The following is a 9,609-nucleotide window of genomic DNA, read 5'->3' on the forward strand; positions in this document are numbered from 1 at the left end:
GTACAGCTTCTATGCAGGCTGATGTGTTCAACGGACACCACCTGAAAACAAACCCCACGTAGTCTGGCTCTGTTCCTCTACTGAATCGATGTGGCCTAGATGGTGAGAAAAGAGGTACAGACTGGTAATTCGTGCTACATTTTGAAAAATTTGTCACAAAAAAAACAACAACAAATATCAGAAGGCAAAGAAGAAAAGGGTCTTAAAAAATGCAAATCATGAATCAGAGCCAAAAAGAATTTTTAATTTGTGAAAAATTCTCAAACTGTGTGCGGCACTTTGACCAATTTGGCACAATAAGAAAATCATGCCAGTAGACAAAAAAAGAAAAGAAACTTAAAAAAAAAAAAAACACAAATTATAAATCAGGCCCATAGATCTTATTTAGAATAGGTATATGAACCCCTGCTAAATATCAGAAGAGGATCATGGTGGATTTAAAGTGAGGAAAAGCAGATGGCTCACTGCTTTTTAAATCCCAAAAGAGCACTGCATGGCCTATAAATCTCCTCACGCCACTTGGCACTCTCCACATGGAGAAACTGTAGCCCTTAGGCCTCCTGTTAGAGGCCTCTCACCCAGCCAAACCGGCTCTACTGCTTTGTACTGATGGGGACAAACACCTTGAAATAAGTGTCTGAGAATTGAGTTTCTGGTTTGGCTTTTTATCCTAAGTGATAAGACCTTTTAACCCCTTCATGACCTATGACGTATCTATAAGTCATAGGTAGTGTCCCTGCAGGCTCTGGCGATGAGCCCGGATGTTTTCTGGCACGACTGGCAGTCGGCTGATTTTATCAGCTGACATGTGCCCCTAACAGCCATGGGTGGATCCACAATCCACCCACTGCTGTTAACATGTTAAATGCTGCAGTCAATATGAGCGGATCATAGTAACATATCTGACTGCGGCATTTAACATGGGCGCGCCAGAAACGCGTCATTAATCTCGCCCATCAGCATCCGTGTCACATGACCGCATGGCACTGATGGGTGGGCGTGACATCCCGGGGTCTGCAGGACACCCATGTGGTTGTCATCTGCTGTGAGAGCCGCCCTGTGGCCGGCGCTCACACCAAATGATCAGTTTAGCTACACAACAGGGCTGAAGCCTTGCTAAGCGTAGCACAGGCGATCAGATGATCACAGATTCTGGTCTCCCATGGAGACTATTGAAGCAAGTAAAAAAAATGTTTTTAAAAATATATAAGAGTTCAAATCCCCCCCTTTCGCCCTATTCAAAATAAAAAAAAATCAAATACACACATATTTGGTATCACCGTGTCCAGAATCGCCTGATCTATTAAAATATAACAAGAATTAATCTGATCAGTAAATGGCGTAACCAGAAAAAAAAATCAAAACTCCAGAATTGTTTTTTTTTTTTACTTTTTTTTGCAATAATATGCAATAACAGCTGATCAAGAGATCATACCTACCTCAAAATGGTATCAATAAAAACGTCAGCTCGGCGCGCAAAAAATAAGCCCTTACCCACCCCCAGATCCCGAAAAGTGAAGATTCTATGGGTCTCGAAAAATGGCGCCAGTTTGTTTTTTTTGTTTTTGTGCAAACTTTAGATTTTTATTTCACCACTTCAATAGGTGGCGATAGAGTTCCCATGTTCTTCCGCTCTGGACCGACACTATGCATACTTTTTGTGGAAAACAGTAAAGACATTTTCCTAACAGAACAGCACCACCTAGTGGCCAACTGCTTCCACACATCAATATTCTACTCATTCCAGGGATATGGCTCTTGGAGCAGATATTTACCCTGATGTGCTTGCAATGTGTAATATACTGTATGTAGCTCATATTCTATATCCATAGTTCATGTTGTCTGTGTACCTCACATTGTATTTATCTAATATTCTATAGCCACATCTCATACTGTATAGCTGCTTTATGGATGTCATCAATATGGGGTCATGCAGGAAGGACAAAAAGCGATTGACAGCGGCAGAGACATAGCCGCAATGCTTTAGGGCTACCTTCCCATAAAGGGAGTTTTTTCCATTACGTATTTCAGAAAAATGCAGGTAATCTATTTTACCTAATAGGTGCAGAAAATCTGCAACATCAAAAACTCATGGTGAGAACGGAGCCCGAGGCCAGAGATCGCTCTGTGCAGCTGCTACATGTACCGTTCACCTGGTTCTGACTTTCTGCGATTGCTGGTCTCCGCTGCTGGAACCGCACACAAAGCTCTGCAGCGTGTACACATGGCCTGTTACATAGATCTACAACTAAGCTGTGGGCACAGTGCACAGCAACTCCTCCGCATGCCCACTACACATACAGCACTGCTACATATACCCTGCACTCACAGCATTACGCTATGCACATTGTTCACACACAGCTGTACTAAATGCATACACGGCTCTACTACACGCACTCAGCTCTAGTACACATGCACACAGCTTTACTACATGGAAGCACAGCTTTACTACACGCACACACAGCTCTACTACATGCAGACTCCGCTCTACTACACGAACACTGCACACATGTCTACTACACACGCACACAGCTCTAATACATGCAAACACTGACACTCCACACATGGCTCTACTATACGCACACTCTGCTACATGCAGACACAGATCTACAACATGCTCACGCACACAGCTCCACTACATAATTACATAGGATGAAAAAAGACCTAGGTTCAACCTTTCTACTACATGGATGCTACACAGAGCTTCACTACCCACACACGCATAGATCTACTAAATGCATACATTACTATACGGACACAACTCTACTACACGGACGCTGCATGCACACCTCTGCCACACGGACGCTGCACGCGCACAGCTCCACTACACGGACACTGCACGCACAGGTCTGCCACCCGGACACTGCACGCACAGCTCCACTACACGGACACTGCACGCACATCTCTACTACATGGAGGCTGCAACCACGGCTCTGCCACACGGACACTGCACGCACGGCTCTGCTACACGGACGCTGCACGCACGGCTCTGCTACACGGACGCTGCACGCACACCTCTGCCACACGGACGCTGCACGCGCACACCTCCACTACACGGACACTGCACGCACAGGTCTGCCACCCGGACACTGCACGCACAGCTCCACTACACGGACACTGCACGCACATCTCTACTACATGGAGGCTGCAACCACGGCTCTGCCACACGGACACTGCACGCACGGCTCTGCTACACGGACGCTGCACGCACGGCTCTGCTACACGGACGCTGCACGCACACCTCTGCCACACGGACGCTGCACGCGCACACCTCCACTACACGGACACTGCACGCACAGGTCTGCCACCCGGACACTGCACGCACAGCTCCACTACACGGACACTGCACGCACATCTCTACTACATGGAGGCTGCAACCACGGCTCTGCCACACGGACACTGCACGCACGGCTCTGCTACACGGACGCTGCACGCACGGCTCTGCTACACGGACGCTGCACGCACACCTCTGCCACACGGACGCTGCACGCGCACACCTCCACTACACGGACACTGCACGCACAGGTCTGCCACCCGGACACTGCACGCACAGCTCCACTACACGGACACTGCACGCACATCTCTACTACATGGAGGCTGCAACCACGGCTCTGCCACACGGACACTGCACGCACGGCTCTGCTACACGGACGCTGCACGCACGGCTCTGCTACACGGACGCTGCACGCACACCTCTGCCACACGGACGCTGCACGCGCACACCTCCACTACACGGACACTGCACGCACAGGTCTGCCACCCGGACACTGCACGCACAGCTCCACTACACGGACACTGCACGCACATCTCTACTACATGGAGGCTGCAACCACGGCTCTGCCACACGGACACTGCACGCACGGCTCTGCTACACGGACGCTGCACGCACGGCTCTGCTACACGGACGCCACACGGACGCTGCACGCGCACAGCTCCACTACACGGACACTGCACGCACAGGTCTGCCACCCGGACACTGCACGCACAGCTCCACTACACGGACACTGCACGCACATCTCTACTACATGGAGGCTGCAACCACGGCTCTGCCACACGGACACTACACACACGGCTCTGCCACACGGACACTGCACGCACGGCTCTACTACACTGTGTGCAGAATTATTAGGCAAACTGTATTTCAGAGGATTATTTTTATTATTGATCAACAACTATGTTCTCAATCAACCCAAAAGACTCAAATATCAAAGCTTAATATTTTGGGAAGTCGGGGTTTGTTTTTTTTAGATTTGGCTATCTTAGGAGGATATCTGTTTGTGCAGGTACCGTATATACTTGAGTATAAGCCGAGATTTTCAGCCCAAAAAAATGGGCTGAAAGGGCCCCTCTCGGCTTATACCTGCTCCTGGCGCTCCGTTCCAAGAGGTGGACTGTTTTCCCTCCCTGTAGATCTCACATTTTATGAGGGACCACAGGTTCTCTATGGGGTTCAGATCAGGGGAACAATGGGGCCATGTCATTATTTTTTCTTCTTTGAGATCTTTACTGGCCAGCCACGCTGTGGAGTAGTTGGAGGCATGTGATGGAGCATTGTCCTGCATGAAAATCATGTTTTTCTTGAACGATACAGACTTCTTCCTGTACCACTGCTTGAAGTTGTCTTCTAGAAACTGGCAGTAGGTCTGGGAGTTGAGCTTCACTCCATCCTCAACCTGAAAAGGTCTCACAAGTTCATCTTTGATGATACCAGCCCATACCAGTACCCCACCTCCAGCTTGCTGGCATCTGAGTCGGAGTGGAGCTCTCTGCCCTTTACTGATCCAGCCTCTGGCCTATCCATCTGGCCCATCAAGAGTCACTCTCATTTCATCAGTCCAGAAAACCTTTGAAAAGTCAGTCTTAAGATATTTCTTGGCCCAGTCTTGACGTTTTATCTTATGTTTCTTGTTCAAAGGGGGTCGTTTTTCAGCCTTCCTTACCTTGGCCATGTCCCTGAGTATCGCACACATTGTGCTTTTTGTTACTCCAGTAACGTTACAGCTCTGAAATATGGCAAAACTGGTGGCAAATGGCATCTTGGAAGCTTCACGCTTGATTTTCCTCAATTCATGGGCAGTTATTTTGCACCTTTTTTGCCCAACACGCTTCTTGCAACCCTGTTGGCTATTTGCCATGAAATGCTTGATTGTTCGATGATCACGCTTCAAAAGTATGGCAATTTCAAGACTGCTGCATCCCTCTGCAAGACATCTCACAATTTTGGACTTTTCAGAGCCCGTCAAATCTCTCTTCTGACCCATTTTGTCAAAGGAAAGGAAGTTGCCTAATAATTAAGCACATCTTATATAGGGTTTTGATGTCATTAGACAACACCCCTCCTCATTACAGAGATGCACATCACCTGATTTACTTAATTGGTAGTTGGCTCTCAAGCCTGAACAGCTTGGAGTAGGACAACATGTATAAAAAGTATCATGTGATCAAAATACAAGTTGCCTAAGGGTATGTTTCCACGTGCAGGAAACGCTGCGTGTCTGACGCTGCATAGAGCCGCAGCGTCAGAAACGCAGCGTCCAGATGTTACAGCATAGTGGAGGGGATTTAATGAAATCCCGTCTCCACTATGCGTGGTAACACGCACGTGGCGGCCCTGCGACTCCGGACATGCTGCGCATCTTTTCAGATCGCAGCATGTCCGTATATCTTGCGGCGACGCTGTGTCGCCGCAAGATATAGCACAGGGCCCTATGGTGGGGAGCGATGATGCCGGGTGTGTGCTGTGAACACATCCGGCATCATCGTGTCCCAGAAAGGGGGCGGGGCTTACCGCAGAGCGGCTAAGCCGCTCCGGCGATACCGCCGGCCATCCTGAAAGTGGACACATACCCTTAGGGTATGTGCACACGTTCAGGAAACGCTTAGTTTTTGATGTTGCGTAGAGCCACAGTGTCAAACACGCAGCGTCCAGATGTTACAGCATAGTGGAGGGGATTTAATGAAATCCCATCTCCACTATGCATTAAAAGACGCATGCGACATACCTTCGAAAACGCACATGCGGCGCGTCTTTTAAGAACGCTGCATGTCCTTACATTGCAGAAAAAACGCAAGGACAACGCAGGTGACCTGCCAGTGACCTCAGGTGCAGATTTGGTCAGGATTTTACCTGTATAAAATCCTGATGCAATCCTGAACGTGGACCCATACCCTAATAATTCTGCACATGCATGGCTCCACTACATGGACGCTGCACGCACGGCTCTACTACACGGACGCTGCACGCACGGCTCTACTACACGGACGCTGCACGCACGGCTCTGATACACGGACACTGCACGCACGGCTCTACTACACGGACGCTGCACGCACGGCTCTACTACACGGACGCTGCACGCACGGCTCTGATACACGGACACTGCACGCACGGCTCTACTACACGGACGCTGCACGCACGGCTCCGCTACATGGATGCTGCACGCACGGCTCTACTACACGGACGCTGCACGCACGGCTCTGATACACGGACACTGCACGCACGGCTCTACTACACGGACGCTGCACGCACGGCTCCGCTACATGGATGCTGCACGCACGGCTCTACTACATGGACGCTGCACGCACGGCTCTGATACACGGACGCTGCACGCACGGCTCTACTACACGGACGCTGCACGCACGGCTCTGATACACGGACACTGCACGCACGGCTCTACTACACGGACGCTGCACGCACGGCTCTGCTACACGGACGCTGCACGCACGGCTCTACTACACGGACGCTGCACGCACGGCTCTACTACACTGACGCTGCACGCACGGCTCTACTACACGGACGCTGCACGCATGGCTCTACTACATGGACGCTGCACGCATGGCTCTACTACATGGACGCTGCACGCACGGCTCTGATACATGGACGCTGCACGCACGGCTCTACTACACGGACGCTGCACGCACGGCTCTACTACACGGACGCTGCACGCACGGCTCTACTACACGGACGCTGCACGCATGGCTCTACTACATGGACGCTGCACGCATGGCTCCACTACATGGACGCTGCACGCATGGCTCTACTACACGGACGCTGCACGCACGGCTCTGATACACGGACGCTGCACGCACGGCTCTACTACACGGACACTGCACGCACGGCTCTGCTACACGGAAGCTGCACGCACGGCTCTGATACACGGACGCTGCACGCACGGCTCTGATACACGGACACTGCACGCACGGCTCTACTACACGGACGCTGCACGCACGGCTCCGCTACATGGATGCTGCACGCACGGCTCTACTACACGGACGCTGCACGCACGGCTCTGATACACGGACGCTGCACGCACGGCTCTACTACACGGACACTGCACACACGGCTCTGCTACATGGACGCTGCACGCACGGCTCTACTACACGGACGCTGCACGCACGGCTCTGATACACGGACGCTGCACGCACGGCTCCGCTACATGGATGCTGCACGCACGGCTCTACTACATGGACGCTGCACGCACGGCTCTGATACACGGACGCTGCACGCACGGCTCTACTACACGGACGCTGCACGCACGGCTCTGCTACATGGACGCTGCACGCACGGCTCTACTACACGGAGGCTGCACGCACGGCTCTGCTACATGGACGCTGCACGCACGGCTCTACTACACGGACGCTGCACGCACGGCTCTGCTACATGGACGCTGCACGCACGGCTCTACTACACGGAGGCTGCACGCACGGCTCTGATACACGGACACTGCACGCACGGCTCTACTACACGGACGCTGCACGCACGGCTCTGCTACACGGACACTGCACGCACGGCTCTACTACATGGACGTTGCACGCACGGCTCTGATACACGAACGCTGCACGCACGGCTCTGCTACATGGACGCTGCACGCACGGCTCCGCTACACGGAGGCTGCACGCACGGCTCTGCTACACGGACGCTGCACGCACGGCTCTGCTACATGGACGCTGCACGCACGGCTCCGCTACACGGAGGCTGCACGCACGACTCTGCTACACGAACGCTGCACGCACGGCTCCGCTACACGGACGCTGCACGCACGGCTCTACTACACGGAGGCTGCACGCACGGCTCTGATACACGGACACTGCACGCACGGCTCTACTACACGGACGCTGCACGCACGGCTCTGCTACACGGACACTGCACGCACGGCTCTACTACATGGACGTTGCACGCACGGCTCTGATACACGAACGCTGCACGCACGGCTCTGCTACATGGACGCTGCACGCACGGCTCCGCTACACGGAGGCTGCACGCACGGCTCTGCTACACGGACGCTGCACGCACGGCTCTGCTACATGGACGCTGCACGCACGGCTCCGCTACACGGAGGCTGCACGCACGACTCTGCTACACGAACGCTGCACGCACGGCTCCGCTACACGGACGCTGCACGCACGGCTCTACTACACGGAGGCTGCACGCACGGCTCTGATACACGGACACTGCACGCACGGCTCTACTACACGGACGCTGCACGCACGGCTCTGCTACACGGACACTGCACGCACGGCTCTGCTACACGGACGCTGCACGCACGGCTCTGCTACATGGACGCTGCACGCACGGCTCCGCTACACGGAGGCTGCACGCACGACTCTGCTACACGAACGCTGCACGCACGGCTCCGCTACACGGAGGCTGCACGCACGGCTCTGATACACGGACACTGCACGCACGGCTCTACTACACGGACGCTGCACGCACGGCTCTGCTACATGGACGCTGCACGCACGGCTCTACTACACGGACGCTGCACGCACGGCTCTGCTACATGGACGCTGCACGCACGGCTCTACTACACGGAGGCTGCACGCACGGCTCTGATACACGGACACTGCACGCACGGCTCTACTACACGGACGCTGCACGCACGGCTCTGCTACACGGACACTGCACGCACGGCTCTACTACATGGACGTTGCACGCACGGCTCTGATACACGAACGCTGCACGCACGGCTCTGCTACATGGACGCTGCACGCACGGCTCCGCTACACGGAGGCTGCACGCACGGCTCTGCTACACGGACGCTGCACGCACGGCTCTGCTACATGGACGCTGCACGCACGGCTCCGCTACACGGAGGCTGCACGCACGACTCTGCTACACGAACGCTGCACGCACGGCTCCGCTACACGGACGCTGCACGCACGGCTCTACTACACGGAGGCTGCACGCACGGCTCTGATACACGGACACTGCACGCACGGCTCTACTACACGGACGCTGCACGCACGGCTCTGCTACACGGACACTGCACGCACGGCTCTGCTACACGGACGCTGCACGCACGGCTCTGCTACACGGACACTGCACGCACGGCTCTGCTACACGGACGCTGCACGCACGGCTCTGCTACATGGACGCTGCACGCACGGCTCCGCTACACGGAGGCTGCACGCACGACTCTGCTACACGAACGCTGCACGCACGGCTCCGCTACACGGACGCTGCACGCACGGCTCTACTACACGGAGGCTGCACGCACGGCTCTGCTACACGGACGCTGCACGCACGGCTCTACTACACGGACGCTGCACGCACGGCTCTACTACACGGAGGCTGCACGCACGGCTCTGCTACACGGACGCTGCACGCACGGC

The sequence above is a fragment of the Ranitomeya imitator genome, chromosome 2, assembly GCF_032444005.1.
Source record: "Ranitomeya imitator isolate aRanImi1 chromosome 2, aRanImi1.pri, whole genome shotgun sequence".
NCBI classification, from domain to species: Eukaryota; Metazoa; Chordata; class Amphibia; order Anura; family Dendrobatidae; genus Ranitomeya; species Ranitomeya imitator.